Source organism: Neoarius graeffei, chromosome 13, assembly GCF_027579695.1.
Source record: "Neoarius graeffei isolate fNeoGra1 chromosome 13, fNeoGra1.pri, whole genome shotgun sequence".
In the NCBI taxonomy this organism is placed as follows: Eukaryota; Metazoa; Chordata; class Actinopteri; order Siluriformes; family Ariidae; genus Neoarius; species Neoarius graeffei.
Genome location: NC_083581.1, coordinates 18,440,827 through 18,455,812, shown reverse-complemented (window position 1 = coordinate 18,455,812; position 14,986 = coordinate 18,440,827). Strand labels below are relative to the sequence as shown.

General features: G+C 41.2%; 1 pseudogene; it reads left to right on the top strand.

The window, feature by feature from the left end:
* Positions 1-14,986, top strand: part of LOC132895873 (dynein axonemal heavy chain 7-like) — a 594,076-nt pseudogene that overhangs the window by 185,290 nt on the left and 393,800 nt on the right.

Here is a 14,986-nt window from a genome sequence, read left to right as displayed (position 1 = left end):
CCCCAGCTGTCTTCCAGGCACTCATCAATGACATCCTGAGGGATATGTTGAGCCAGTCTGTCTTTTTCTATCAGGATTATATTCTAGTATCCTTGAAGTCCCTTCATGAGCATGTCCATCACATCAGCAGACACATCACACACATCACATCAGCAGATTTTCAGTACAGTCTGAAATGTCCTGGCTAAATCTAAGGATGGCAGAGCAGAAAACAGTCTGAGTAAACAGACAGAGTAAGCAGTCATAATAATCCCAGGGGAAATCCGAGCATAGCCAGCAAAATAATAGCCAGCAAAAACAGAGTCTAGAGTCAGTCACAGTAAAAAAAAAAACAGCAGGCAAAACTCATAATCCAAAACATAATCCAAGTCAGGAAACCAGGGAAAGGCAGCAGAGAAAAAAACAAAAGCAAATGTGAATTTGATGTAATGTAACGGTGAGTATTTTTCTGCATCATGTAATTCTCCCTATCACGTTTATATAGTGTGACTAATATGCATAGCAGGTGTGCTAGCACAGCACAGGGAGGATGGGGAAAACCTGGAGTGGAGTGCAAATGCCAGGACTTGGAAGTCCCGGGCTGGATTGAGACAACTGTCAGTGTGGTGGCATGACTTGTGAATTTTGGCCCTGACAGTTCTTCAGCCTCAATCGGTTGTGTTTTGAGAAAATTTGTTTTTTGTGATTTCAACCGGAAAGCACTAACACGGCAGTGCCTGGGGCATGTCTTTTTGCTGATACAAAACGCTAGTTTTAAAACCATTGTAAAACTCAAAACAACATGACAGTTCTGTGGAAGTGAGTAGAGGGTTCCTACAAACAAAACAAAGTGTCCCTGGCTCTGCAAGTGCACGGACAGAGAGTGTAGAAGAGTAAATACAGGTAAGGTCACTGGCTTTGTATTTACTCTTCTACACACTCTGTCCGTGCACTTGCAGAGCCAGGGATGCTTCGTTTTGTTTGTAGGAACATGAAAATGAAAATGGGAAAATGAAATTAGAGGGCAAATCGACCTTCAGAGCATAGGGGCAAAGGTGGACGTGTAATAATAGTAGAAGGCAGCATAAGATGACAGACATAATAACTTTCATTCGTGTGCGCTCGTGCAGTCCAGTTAGCGAATTGCCAAAAGATGTTGTCTCGAGGTCCAGCTCGAGCGGGTAACCCTGCTCCGAGCAGCAGTAGAGTGGTCACGAAGCTTGTGATGAGGATTTTCATGGTTGTAGTGAGGATGATTTGTCCCAGACGGGGCGCAAGATCTCTTCCCCTCTTTGTTCACGGCTTCTTGCAGGAAGTGATCTGAAGATCCTCAGTTGGCCAGGGCTGCATACGTCACGTCAAATCTATGTATGTAGAGCTCAGAGATAGAGAGAGAAAACAGAGACTAGATGGGGGCACAGAGAAAATGTTAGTGGCAAACATATCATTCTGACACAGCTTTGTTATGGAGCCTTCTTCAATCGCGTGGCATGGATCCACTGTGGAAAAAGATCAATTAAAACAGCAGTACGAGTAATGGCGACTATTTCTGCAGGCCCAATATATCTAGGTTCTCCCAATTGTCCAAATCATTTAAAAAGTCGCACCAGCACCTTGTCTCCCACGTGAAAGGGGTGTGTGGGTGCTGCTGGTGGAGACGATATTGTACTATTGACCTTGGTACAAATTTTATGCAACTTATCTATAAGGGCTGCAGAATACTCATCCATATATGTTTTCAAATCAGAGGTACCCGGAGCCAGAGTTCCCTTCTTCCAGGGGAGAGGGAAAGGTCTTCCAAAAATAATTTCATAGGGGGCGTATCCCCCTAGGCTAGGTCTTTGGTGTCATACGAATTTCAGCCAGAGTGGCTGGCAATAAGTCTACCCAATTTTTCGAACCTGTGGCCTGCATGGCCTTAGTTAGTTTGTCTTTCAATGTTCGATTAGTACGTTCTACGATACCAGAGGATTGAGAATGCCGGTTTAGTGAGAGATACTTACAAAGGTTTTGTGTGACTTTCGAGGTAAAAGGGGTACCTTTGCCTGAGTCTATGGCATCTGGAACCCCATAACGAGATATTATTTCTTTTGCCAGAATACGAGTAACTACCTTCATGTTTTCTCGAGAACAGGGAAAAGCTTTTACCCATTTAGAGAATTTGTCCACAATCACCAGGAGATATTTAAACGGCCCGCAGGGAGGCATGTGTGTGAAGTCAATTTGCCATTCTAGGAACGGAGACGTAGGTATGGGTAAACACTCGTGTTCTGCACCTGCTTTAGAGGGATTATTTTGTGCACAGATGAGGCATCTCTCGAGAATTGATAAAAATCCTCCTCAGTCATGCAAATTTACTCATTATCTACAGTGGTGCTTGAAAGTTTGTGAACCCTTTAGAATTTTTTTTACTTCTGCATAAATATGACCTAAAACATCATCAGATTTTTACACAAGTCCTAAAAGTAGATAAAGAGAGCCCAGTTTAGCGGGTGAGGCAGGGGTGTTATGCTTGGTCATTTGTTTGTTGAGGAAAATGATCCAGTGTTGCCTGTCTGTGGGTGGCAAAAGTGTGTGAACCTTTGCTTTCAGTATCTGGTGTGACCCCCTTGTGCAGCAATAACTGCAACTAAACGTTTCTGGTAACTGTTAGATCTGAAACATTCTTGCTCTGTTATGTTACTGAGATTGTTACAATGCCATTTCCTTTCTTTTTTCAAATGATGTTCTTCCGATTTATGCATATCCTCATAAGATGCGGAAATCAGTAACAGGAGGCTATGTCTACCGAGGCTGTGAATACCCCAATCTAAATGGAATGTACATATTCAGAGACTTTGAGTGGGTACGAGTTAAAAAAGTCTTTTACGATACACGTGTGAGTCAAAGACGTGTGCAAAGTAAACAGAAAATCATTCATATACAGTATGCGTAAATACTACTCATAAATATTACTTATGACTATTAGTTTATTAACTGACTAATTCTGTCCTTCGATAATAACTATAGATTAAACACCAATCTGTAAAATTGTCATTCAGCATAAGTCACAGTAAAAGTACAAATTAAAGCTCAGGTAGGTAATTTTTTAAAAAAATATATTTTTTGTTATATTTCTTGAAACTCTACAGTTTGTTCATGTCTCCCTTCACCCCCCTTCATGCGCGATGTGTCACGCCGTGAAATTTGCGCATGAGGAAGGGAAGGCAATGGGATGGAAGACAAAGGCGACCATCCTGAGAATTAAGAAGGTGTGCGAGAGCATGACCTACAGTATTGAAAGAGGATGTGACACGAATTTCGAGATTGTTAGTAGAACAGAGCAGTCATATGTTGGGTCTGTAAATTTTGCAACACCTGTTTAACTTGATGTGACGAGTGCAAAATCAATGGGTGAGACAAAACCAAATTTTCCGCATCTAAAACCATCAGAGCATATGCGGAGACAGCCCTTAGACATGCAGGTAAGCTCTGAGCAACAGTGTCTAATGTTTTGGATAAAAACACACAAGGACACATTCCCCCCCCCCATGCTCCCGGGCCAACACCGCAGATGCTGTGCCTTGGTGTTCACAGGCATAGAGATGGAAGGGCTTGGAGTAATCAGGTCCACCATAGCATCAGTCCAGGTCAAAGGGTGTTGCAGTGGATCGTGATGAGAGATTGCAGAATGGAGAATCTTGTCATATAAAGAGCGGTCAGGGATCCATTGTCTGCAGTAATTGATAAGACCCAGAAAAGCCATCAGTGCATGTTTAGTTGCAGGGCGTTTTGTGTCTAGAATCACCCGCACCCGATCAGATGACAGCTTACGACAACCTTGTGAAAGTTCAAACCCCAAATATTTAACAGTGTCCATGCAATATTGCAGCTTGGTCCTGGAAACCTTAAATCTCTTGTGCGCCAGATGTTGGAGCAGGCGTAAGGAGGCATCTTGGCAGATTTCTGGTGACTCGGCAGATACCAGAAGATCGTCTGTGTACTGCAGGACCACAGAGCCCTGGGGGAGGGAGAGGTCACAGAGTGCGTCATGAACTACAGCTGAGAAAACAGCAGGAGAGTCAATAAAACCTTAAGGCAAACGTGTCCAAATATACTGTCTCCCCTTATGCGTGAAGGCAAACAAAGGCTGATCAATAACGGAAAAACAGCAATGATGAGCAAGAACTTGTGACATTACAGAGGAAACGTCAGGTACAAAAAGAGACAATCAGTTAATTAATCTTATGTAAATCCTGCGTAAAATGCCAGGTACCATCAGGTTTAGGTACTGGATTGACAGGTGTATTGTACGAGCTGGTACACGGTCTCACCACGCCTTGCTCGAGAAGAGACTGTAGGATGACCTCAATCCCCTGAGCTTTTAGCTTCAGAAAGAGGGTACTGCTTAACATAAACAGGATGAATAAGTTTAAAGAACGAAAAGGAGATATAAAACAGGGCAAATTGAAATGACAGACAATTTCACTGAATGTAATTTGAATAAAATTGAACAGCTGATAAGCACTTTTTGTTGGATTCGATGTGTGACAGAGACTCAAAATACATTTTTAATTCAATTAAAAATAATGGGAATGAGGGGGTCCAGTCTCTTTGGAGGCAGAAAGTCAGGGGTGCAAATAGTCATTCTGGATCCCTGAAATGAAATGGATAAATGGAACAGCATGCCCCAGTAGATTAAAGGGACACTGTAGCATAAACACAAAAGAATGATGAGTAAACAATAGAAAATAAAATTACATAAAATAAAGAGGGGATTGGTTGCTTTGGACATTGACTTTATGTATATGGAATTTACCTAGTAATATAAAGAGATTAATTATGTTAAATTTATTATTGTGTGAGAAAGTGCCAAAAATAATGATTTTTGCTGCCCATTGCAGATATGTGTGTCCTTGTCTGCTGTGCTTGCATGGATTGTTTGTTTATATTGTTGATATCTTTAACTGGATCTGTGAGCACTTTATCAACAATATAAACAAAACAATGTTCTGCTCAATGTTGGCTGAGAAAAGAATACATAGGACGACAATTATTTAAAAAATGTCAAAAATGAAGTAAAGAGCGGGTTGGCTTGCTGCTGATCTAATTGCATGCTTCCCAGACAAGTCCACGTCTCGCTAAAATGCGTCAGAAACTTTAAAGTGAGTTCAGCCTTCTCCTATTTACAATTAGTAACCTGTGAAAGATCACAGTTAGCTTGCTGTCGTGAGAGCAGATAATGCGTCAATTGTTCCTTTAATTCCCTGATGAATTCATGAATATTGAATCATATTTTGTGTAGTTTCATGTCAATTCCATTTCAGTTCCAGGTTGCAGTGCAACAAAGTGCGGAAAGGTTCAAGGACAATGAATACTTATACAAGCCAATGTATCATAAATTGTGATTGTGATCATTTATGACGTTCTTCTTAATGGTTAAATAAAGATAAACCCAAGTCTCCGATTTATAAACACCACTGGAAGGACAATATATTCAGAGTTTCATTCCATATATTCAGAGTTTCATTCCATATATTCAAAGTTTCATTCAATATATTCGGGGATTCATTCCATATATTCAAAGTTTCATTCAATATTTTCGGGGATTCATTCCATATATACAGAGTTTCATTCAATATATTTTGGGATTCATTCCATATATTCAAAGTTTCATTCAATATATTCGGGGATTCATTCCATATATTCAGAGTTTCATTCAATATATTCGGGGATTCATTCAATATATTCAAAGATTAATTTCCTGAACGGCATGCCATAATATATATATATATATATATATATATATATATATATATATATATATATATATATATATAAATTTTTTTTCCCCAACATTCAAGTAAACATTTGTTAACTCTGTTTCTTGCTGAAAAAATTATGGTTAACTAAATACATTAAAGGCCTATCCATTCCATATCCTCCATGGTTTTTTAAAGGCAAAAGTATGGAGGTTTAAAATTCGGCAAACAGTTAATCAGAACATTTCATATCAATAGTTCAAAATTGTTCAAAATTCGGAGGAAAATGAATGAACTGAAATGAACAAAAATTTTAGATTTAACAGATTACACTTCTGCTCAAAACTGATTTTTTTTTTAAGGGGAGGAGTGGTGCTGATGCATACTAACTGAACCTGTCAGCCACTTCTCCATCCTTCTTATTACTATCGACGCAGTGAATATAAAATAAAATACAGATGATCTACTCACCAAACGCTGAAACTAATTGATTAAGAAGCAGATGGTCATGGCGGATTTCCTCTCCCGTCAAGGGGGGGGGGGATAGAGTCAGCTACAGGCCGGATGGCTGCCTGGCCTGAGTCGGGCGGTGGGGGTATGTGGCAGCGGGGGCGTGGTCAAGCGTCAGTCTGTGAATGGAGGGCGAAGTCAGGGAAGGTAAGTGGCAGAATCACTGCACCTGATGGGAATTAACCTATGTTTGTGTGTCTTCTCCAGTGACCACGCCCTATAAGAGGAGAGGGAGAGCAGAGGAAGGGAGCTCTCTCCCCAACCAGAATGCTTGTGTGTGCGCGTGCGTGACTAGGAGAGTCAAATAGACACTGAAAAGTGCAAATAAAAAGAGTTTAAGAGAACTCAGTTTGGCCTGCCGTGCTTCTATGCTCCACCCACCTAAACGATTGCCACAACATCATTACCTAATTGCCGTCTCGTTCCATCTCTGTGCTTGTCTGTCACAACATAAGCAACACTGCTAAAGTCAAGCAACTTCACGTTTTCATTTTTAGGGGGTCAAGCACAAAAAGTGCATAGATCCCCTATTGGAATTTTATGTCGTTTTCCTCTTCTTCTTCTTGCACATGGGAGTGTAATGAACACTTCATACCCTTTATATGAAATTTGGCACAGTGATGGAGGACAGTCGACCTAAATATTACTTTAGGGGGACAACATTCAAGCTCTCTAGTACCATTAACAGGGCAAGGTTGGACATACATTAACAATTCCCTGAGGTGGGATAATCAGGAACTGGAGACCAGCGCTACAATCCAAGGTGCACTTTTATTTTTAATGCTCACTTCTCAGTGTTCACTTAAGACACACATACACAGACACCATACACGTTGGAGGAACTCAGCTCTCTTTGTTGTTACTGGCTATTTAAAAGACACACAGAGACACACATTAATAGACAGCCAGTAATTAGACACAGGTGTAACTTGTGACATATTTCTTGCTAGTTTAACCTGACTCCTCGCTGTTCACAGCCGACGCTCCACCACACCTTCACTGCCCAACTCAGGCTGGGGAGCCATCCGGCCTGCAGCTGACCCTCCCCCTTGGCAGGAGAGGTAATCCACCACCACCATCTATGCCAGGGGTCGGGAACCTTTTTGGCTGACTGAGCCATAAATGCCCATTTTTAAAAAATAAAATTTCCGTGAGAGCCATACCATTAAAAAAATGAATACAATTAAATGTAGGCCTATGTATTTTTAAAAAGACCAAACAATTTTAGAGTGTACGAATGTATTATTTTTAATTACGTTTTTATATTGAAGCCAAGAAGGGGAAAAAAACCACTTCTCACCATTAATGAGACTTCTGGGACTGCATCGTTTTACTGATGGCTTTGTAATCTGGCTGATATGCGGTGAGGTTGAGCTTCATGCAGGCGTTGAGGCTTTCATCAGTTAGACGCGATCTTAGGTTGGTCTTGATGTGTTTTAGATGAGAGAAGGACTGCTCACATGTATACGTAGATCCAAACATGGTCAACACAGCAACGCTCACTCGCTGCAGTGTGTGGTATGTGACTGGAAGCGCGTTCCATGTTTTCACAATCAGTTCGTCTGCATGTGGAAGTTTTTTCATTTCTGTCCACTTGTGTTGGCTGGCCAGTTCTGCTTGCTGCCGTGCAAGTTTCTCCAAATCTTCATTCAGCGATTTGAACTTATTCACCCACATGTCCGAGGCCTTCAGATCAGCAACTTCAAGCTCAAATTCTCCGGCAGACACAGCAGGGATGTAACTGAGCTCCGCTGCATCCAGTACGCACTCGTGTGGATGAGTGATGAATTGAAAGAGACGGGTGTGCTGACGAAAATCTCCAAAACGTGCTTTGAACGACTGCAACAGATTTGATGTCATGCTAGCTAGCTGCTGAATATCAACATGTTGAGCGGGGTCACTTGCTGTGCAGGCATTTTTGAATTCCCTCAGTTTTTCAAAGTGCAGTAAACGGCCCGTTTCAATATCTGTAATGAAGAGCTCCAGCTTGTTCTCGAATGCAAACACAGCTTGCTGAAGGGTTGCGACGGTATTTCCAACACCTTGCATTTTCACATTGAGTTGGTTTAGATGTGCAGTCATGTCCACAAGGTAGTAAAACTTCAGAAGCCACTCGGTGTTGTTTAGCTCAGGATGCTCGACACCTTTAATGTCCAGAAAAGTCCTGATTTCGTTCAGGCAAGCCGCGAAACGGCTGAGCACCTTCCCTCTTGACAACCAGCGGACATTGCTGTGCAGAACCAGACCAGGGTATGCATTTCCAACTTCATCCATCAGTGTTTTAAACTGGCGATCATGTAAAGCTCTGGCAACAATGAAGTTGACCACCCGAATGACCAGCGACATCACCTCACCAAGTTGCTCGCCACACATTTGCGCACAAAGCGCTTCCTGATGAAGAATGCAGTGAAGACTGAGGATAGGTCTGTTTTCATGTTGACAAAGAAGGGCCACGAACCCTCTGTTTTTCCCCACCATACATGGAGCGCCATCGGTACACAGAGAAATGAGTTTATCCATGGGTAGATTTTTCTCCTGGGCAAACTCCATAAACGCCTTGAATAAATCTTCACCTCTCGTTGATCCCTTCATTGGCAAAACAGCAAGACTTTCTTCACACAGCGTGTCACCGGCAACATATCTTGCAATTACACTGAACTGGGATACATGGCTTATGTTGGTTGATTCATCCAAGGCGAGGGAGAAGTAGACTGCTGTGTTAATGTCCCTCACTTGTGTTTCCTCCACTTGATTTGCCATCATAATGGCACGATCGTGAACGGTTCTTGCTGACAGAGGCATGTCTTTTATTCGCTTTATGATCTTTTCTTTATCAGTGAAGTCGTCAAAAAGTTCATTAGCCACATCAAGCATTAATGTTTTGGCAAACTCGCCATCAGTAAATGGCTTTCCGTTCCTCACAATTGCTAATGCGCCAGCAAAACTAGCTGAATTGAAGTCACCTTGTCTGGTCCATGCACGGAGCTGCTGCTGACTAGCTTGGACTTTCCTCTGTAGCTCTTCGCATGCCTTCTTTCTGCTGTCCCCAGCTGGATATTTGGTTGCAAATGCAGCATGTCGTGTCTCAAAGTGGCGCTTGATATTCGAGCGTTTCATTGAAGCAATTTTGTCATTGCATATTAGACACGAAGCCGAGCCTCCTCTCTCCACAAATGCGAATTCTTCTGTCCACTCATTTTGAAATGTTCGGTAATCGTCATCCTTTTTTCTCTTCGCCATCTTCTTTGTTAGTTGTGCATGCAACAGGTAGCTAGCTGGAATTTTAAATAAAGCGGATGTAATTTTACCTCACACGACCCCGTAGGCACCTTATTGTCCAATAAAAATCGCGTTTTTTTTTAATGTCTGACGTGTCGCCTGCTGGGATTGGCTGATCTGACGCACCCGTGAACTTCAGCGGTGAAAAAAACCCCAGATGGAATGGATTGCAAATACGTGATCATATTTTATATTTTGAAAGCTAATTTAACATTTAGATTTCAGGAAGTCATTTTTTAAACTTTGATAATATATGCCTAACAAAATTATTTTTGACCAACTGTTAACAAATGTCAGATTTGTCCGCGAGCCAGATGCAGTCACCAAAAGAGCCACATCTGGCTCGCGAGCCATAGGTTCCCGACCCCTGATCTATGCCCTTGGCCTGTGGACCACTTTGAATTGAAAGGAATGAAGGGCCAGATACTAACAAGTGATCCATGTGCTGGCAACCTTCATATGGTGGAGCCACTGGAGTGGGGCATGATCGGAATGGAGTGTGAAAGGGCATCCTAGCAGGTAGTACTGGAGAGTGAGGACCACACACTTGATGGCCAAACACTCCTTCTGTATGGTATTGCACTTCGACTCTCACATGGAGTGCTTGTGGTTGATGTACTGCACCGAGCTCTTCTCCCCTTCCACCACCTGGGAAAAAACTGCTCCCAGCCCTCTGTCCAATGTGTTGGTCTGCCAAACAAATGGGAGAGAAAAGTCCGGCGAATGCAACAGTGGGCCCCCACACAAAACGACTTTAACTTGACCAAAAGCCCGTTCGCACAGCTCTGTCCACTGGACTGGATCTGCTGCCCCCCTTTTTAGTGAGGTCAGTCAGCAGGCTGGTAACATCCAAAAAGTTAGGCACAAACTGCCTATAATAGCCAGCCAGCCCCAGGAACTGCCTCACCCCTTTTTTGGTCTTAGGTCTTGGGCAGGCTGCAGTTGCTGCAGTCATCAATTTGGGGACACACCTACCCATGACTCAACTGGAAGCCCAGATCCCGTACTTATTTATGGTTGCACACTTTTTTAGGTTTGCTGTGAGCTCTGCATGCCTCAGTGACCTCAGGACAACCCTGAGATGTTGTAAATGCCACTGCCAGTCATTACTATAAATAATGATATCATCTAAATAGGCAGTGGCATATGCATTGTGGAGATGCATCCTGAACCACATTTTTCTTGTGCTTGGGGAGCCAATATGGGTGGCTACACACCACCACCCCTGGGGGAGTCTCAATTGTGGTGCTCTATGAGATCAGTGTGACCAGGGAGGGGTGAGAACACATTGCAGAATTCCTCCTGCAACCTGATAACCTGTGCTCTCCAGGACAGTGAGGGGTGGTCTCCATAGGGGACTAGGGTGAATTGGGCCACATTTTTTGGACTTAACTCCAGTCTCAGCTCCACTCTTTTCAGAACTACCATCGTCAGAGCCATAGGAGTGTCCTTTCTCCATGGTTTTAGGAATCTGAGGTCACAAATTTGACATGTCATCTCTATCTGGACTCGTGACCTCATAGTTGACTTCCCCAATTTGCCGTGTGACCTCAAAGGGCCTTTGCCATTTGGTGAGTCATTTTGAGCTCAATGTGGACAGTAAAATGAGCAATTTATCTCCCTCTGCAAATATCCATAGCTGTGTCCCTCTGTTGTACAGGCAGGATTGATGTTGTTGCACCTGTAGCAAATTCTCCTGGGTTATGTGACTCAGTGTATGGAGTTTGCTTTGAGAAGGTTCCTCCTTCCAATTTTCTTTAATGATATCTAAGACACTGGGGTTTGTACCCATACAGCAACTCAAATAGGGAAACCCGGTGGAGGCTTGTGAGACCTCACACACTACAAACAACAGAGGCTCTAGCCACCTATCCCAGTTTCTAGTGTCCCAGTGAATGAACTTACAAATCATGACCTTAAACATACTGCTAAAGCTACACTGAAGTGGTTTAAAGGGAAACATTTAAATGTCTTGGAATGGCCCAGTCAAAGTCCAGACCTCAGTCCAATTGAGAATCTGTGGCATAACTTGAAGATTGCTGTAGACCAACACAACCCATCTAACTTGAAGGAGTTGGAGCAGTTTTACCTTGAGGAATGGGCAGAAATCCCAGTGGCTAGATGTGCTAAGCTAATAGAGACTTATCCCAAGAGATTTCCAACTGTAATTGCAACAAAAGGTGGCTCTACAAAGTATTGACTTTGGGGGTGAATACCTATGCACACTCCAGATTTCTTTTTTTTTTCATCTTAATTTTTGTTTGTGTCACAATAAAAAACAATTTGCATATTTAAAATGGTAGGTATGTTGTGTAAATCAAATGGTACCCCCCCCCCCCCAAAAAAAAAAAAATCCATTTGAATTCCAGCTTGTAATGTGATAAAACAGGACAAACACCAAGGGGATGAATTGCAAGACACTACTAAAACACGAGTGTTAAAACGTACCAATTGCATCAGCTATCAAAAACCAATTCAAATTTGTCAAGGTATGTTTGTCAAAGATTTTGTCCTTTTTCATTTTTCATCATGTTTAAAAACAAATGAATATTTTAATTAATAATGTGTTTTTATGGGTTTGCAGCAATTGCACCAACCACACAGCATAATGCTTACCAGAGCACAGAGAAGATTATGTGCAAACAGAATATTCAGATCAAAGATGTTTGTGTGATTAAATTATAAACACAGACTTTTCTTTGGTACAAATTTCATTCTGGAACACTGGATGCTATTATTATTATTATTATTATTATTATTATTATTATTATTATTATTATTGAGATTATATGTTATAGGCTATAATTTACATGGTTATGTAGGAGATTGAATGTCATTTGGACTTTGGAATGATGAAACCCTTTAAGTGAAAAACTTAAATAATTTGTTTTCATGGTTCAAAATTATTGGAGAAAAAAACACCAGAGATATTTGTTCACAACATCCAAGTTGTAAGTGGTTAAAAAAAAAATTCTAACCATGCTAAATAAAATGAACATAATTTTAATAATGTTCTGGTAAAAATATTGTTTTTGCTTTTCTGTGCAGGGCCTGAGGGAGGAGAACAAGGTTCAGATCACTGTTATCAACCCCAAGTCCATCACCATGGGTCAGCTGTATGGTCAGTTTGATCCTGTCTCTCATGAGTGGTCAGATGGCATACTGGCTGTCAGCTACAGAGCCTTTGTGACATCTCAGGTGTGCTGTTATAGTGGTTTAAGTGAATGAAATGTATGAAATGTGCACTTCAGTTTCCTTTCAACGAGAAGCCAATAAGGTCATAAAAAAAGCCCAGAAATGAGGCAAAATATAAGCACTGGGTATATGTAAATATTTGCTCCTTCTAAAAATACTGGACATTTTATGAGCTGTCTTCAATCCTGTGTAAATCATCATATATGGTACTTTTCAAATGTCAATACAGAGAGATATTGTGAGGCTTACCTTTAAAAGGTAGTTTACATTTAATATTCTGGTTCATTGAAAATCAATGATGATTTTCTCCACCCCCACCCCCCAAAAATCTAATTAGTATTATGAAGATGCCTATAAATAAGGAAACTAGGCAATCCTAGTTTTGATGTATCGCCATCAGCTGCATAGAAGGTGTCTGCAGATGCATGTATATCACAGAATGTCCCTGGTAATGCTCACTACTTACTAGCTAAGGGTAGGGGCGAGCAGGGAGACTTGGGACAGGCATACTTGGGACAGTTTGTATTCTCATAAATTAATTTCAGTCAGTCAGGTTTTAGGTGACAGGTTTTAGAAGTTAGATGTTGCTCCTTAGAGTAACCTACTTCCTTTGGAGCCACAAAGCTGAACACTACAGTAAGGTTTGTGCACTTTAATATTTTTGTGAACCAAAACTTGTATTTTCTACTTCGCCTCCACCTCCATTCTATGGTGGTGTAATGTTCGCTGGTGAATTCAGGATTTGTTAGGAATTAAAGTATGCAGCCTTGAGTGATATATATATATATATATATATATATATATATATATATATATATATATATATATAATTTATTAAACTTATATTATGGAAAAAACATTAAAGGACTTTTTTTTTGAAAATGGCAAGATGGGGAGAGTTGGGACTGTTCATGTTACAGTTTTTTTTTTCTTGTGGTTTACAAATATAAAATTGTTCTAAAATATTTGTTAAAAAATGTGTCCCTACATGAGAATTAAGCTTATTTCATTCCTTCGTGAGAATGGAACTGTTTTGTCTAGTCAGATTTTGGGTAAACTGGCATTTATCGCTGTACCAGAATTGTGTTTTTATACAGTTCATATATTACGAGTTTTGAAAATAAATAAAAATTAAACCTGTTGGCCTAGGTATTTTATTTTTGTTCCATGTCCCAAGCCTCCCAGCATCATGTCTCCCCACAAAAAAAAAAAAGACAGAAAAATGAAGCCTGAAAGCCTGAAATTCTTTGCAGGTTGCAAAGAATATGACAAGCTGAGAAACTAATGTTGTGGTAAGAGGGTATACTAAATACTCCATAATGCAATATGAATGTGATGCAACCTGCAAAGAATTTCACACAATTTACAAAAGCTGAAAACTTGTCCCAAGTCTCACTACTCTCCCCTACCAAGATTGAAATTTGTCTAACTGGACTGCTTGCACATGCATGTTTCAGTCAGTCAGTGAGTGAAAATGCCTCTTCTGGACCAGCGAGGTGGTCTGGCAATAAAGCTCATTGAGTTTACTGAATTCAATTACACAGATCTGTTCCATGTGAATTAATTGTGTTGCATTAATACAAATTGTTGTACAATCAGCAAGATTTGATCATATATTTTCAAAGCCCTGAATAAAATCTCTCACCCCAGTGCAGGATCAAACCCAGGTTAGTGGGGTAGTGAGGCAGCAACATTTACCACTGTACATGCATTTAGTTTTTAAAAACTAAAAGCATATGCAGTGGTAAATGTTGCATTTTAGTTTAAAACTGTTTTTAAACCAAAAGTTTTTAGCATGTTAGTTTAATGTTATAATTATTTCTTCTGATCAGGGCTACTGGCCTCATGGGATTTTTTTTTTTAATGCAATTAGATTTTGTTAATACTACAAGAATTGATCTCACAGGATACATAAATCTCATCTCATCTCATTATCTCTAGCCGCTTTATCCTTCTACAGGGTCGCAGGCAAGCTGGAGCCTATCTCAGCTGACTACGGGCGAAAGGCGGGGTACACCCTGGACAAGTCGCCAGGTCATCACAGGGCTGACACATAGACACAGACAACCATTCACACTCACATTCACACCTACGGTCAATTTAGAGTCACCAGTCAACCTAACCTGCATGTCTTTGGACTGTAGGGGAAACCGGAGCACCCGGAGGAAACCCACGCGGACACGGGGAGAACATGCAAACTCCACACAGAAAGGCCCTCGCCGGCCCCGGGGCTCGAACCCAGGACCTTCTTGCTGTGAGGCGACAGCGCTAACCACTACACC